The sequence below is a fragment of the Macaca nemestrina genome, chromosome 1 (assembly GCF_043159975.1).
Source record: "Macaca nemestrina isolate mMacNem1 chromosome 1, mMacNem.hap1, whole genome shotgun sequence".
Lineage (NCBI taxonomy): Eukaryota > Metazoa > Chordata > Mammalia > Primates > Cercopithecidae > Macaca > Macaca nemestrina.
Genome location: NC_092125.1, coordinates 112590251 through 112591858, shown reverse-complemented (window position 1 = coordinate 112591858; position 1608 = coordinate 112590251). Strand labels below are relative to the sequence as shown.

Sequence of the window (1608 nt, the reverse complement as noted above, 5' to 3'; positions counted from 1 at the left end):
GAAGGAAGGAAGAAAGGAAGGAAGGAAGGAAAAGAGAAAGAGAGAGAAAGAAAGAAAAGGAAGGAAGAAAGGAAGGAAGGAAGGAATTTCACCTCGGCACAGGAAACTCTTATGACGGAGGCTTCAAGGGCTCTTCTCTGGCCCTAAACCCACAGTGGATGTTGCCTCGTTTTCCGAGGTACAAATGCAATGATAGGAGCCGATCAAAGGAGAGGGCAGAGAGAAAGCAAGAGGGATGGCTCCTTCCTACTGATCCACCTTCCTCGAGTGTTGCTTGTGGGTAATAGAAATGCCTTGACATGGGTGGGTGGGAACTATTGCCACTTATTAGGAATTCAGACACCACCAGCAAATTTGCATTGTGAGGTTCCATGGTGTAATGGTGAGCACTCTGGACTCTGAATCCAGCGATCCGAGTTCGAGTCTCGGTGGAACCTTTGTGCGTGTACCTTTCTCTTTAATTAGGACGGTAGTGCCGTGTTTTACTCCCTAAATGGAATGGGGATTCCACTGACGTCCACAAGCTCTGAGCTGCGGGCCTCCGTGTCCCTTCTGCTCCCGCTGTCTAAGCCTCGCGATGTCCCCCGCGCTCCTTGTCCCCTCTTCGTCTCCGTCTTCGGTGTTCGGGGTCCCAGAAGCCGGGTTTTTCCAGTGGCCGGGACCACAGGGAAATTGCCGAATCATCCAGTCGGGATCACCGAGCCTGCAGGGTCCCCTTCCTGGGCGAGCCTCGTGGCACCCAGCAATCGGAGGCCCGGACCTCCCGCTCCCCCGCCTCGGGGTGAGAGGTCTCCTCCACTAAAAAGGCTGCCGCCCCTCAGTCCTAGACCCAGAGATTCCTTTCACCCGGAAAATCTCGTAATGCCACCCATTGTCATTTTGGTAAGTAAATGGTAACGTGGGAAATTTTGATGGGGTTAGCTCAGTCATTGGAGACTGTGTCTCAGCTTAGGATGGATGGTTGGAGACCTAACTTGGGAGTAGGACTGCTTTATTCACATGGTCCATCTGATTCCAAATGTTAATTTATTCACTTCTTCATATTAAGATTTTTATGCCGAATCTTTAGCGCCTGCGTCTCTATTGCGGACCCTAAAAGTCACTGTTTCACTAAGCTTCGGAACCTGACTCCGGGAAATCTCATTTCTTTATCCCAAGATCTGAGTCGGAAAGAGAAATCCTCCCGGCGGCCTCTTCAAGCACACGGTCTGGGAGCGCGGGTTCTGATCCTCCGCCGCCCCGGCCGAGCTCCCGCGGCACCACGGGGAAGAGGAGCCTGAGCAGCTCTGAGGGGCGAGTCCCTGATGGTGGGGCTCCCCCTCGTCCCGTCAGAACCCTACCCCAAGGAGAAGACGCCTTAGGACGCTACCAGCGTTAAAAATGTTCTCTCCTGCTCTTCAGAGCACTTGGAATGAGGTTCCTGATGGCTCTTGGGAGCGAACTAAGATGTCGCTCCAGGCGCTCAGGACCATCGCTCTCATTTTCATGTTTTGGGACTGAGAGCGATTACGAAGGACTGAAAATCACCGCAGTCTTCGAAGGGCTCAGTTTGGAGGACGAGCCGGGGTTGAGGGGGGTGAGATGACGCCTTCTTGGCTCCTTGGAGTG

General features: G+C 53.4%; 1 non-coding gene across 1 annotated transcript; it reads left to right on the top strand.

Annotated features, from left to right (window-relative positions):
• Positions 1 to 365: 365 nt before the first annotated feature.
• On the top strand, positions 366 to 437 carry TRNAQ-CUG (transfer RNA glutamine (anticodon CUG)). The gene has a single exon. It is a non-coding gene; the product is annotated as a tRNA-Gln (tRNA).
• The last annotated feature ends 1171 nt before the right edge of the window (positions 438 to 1608 follow it).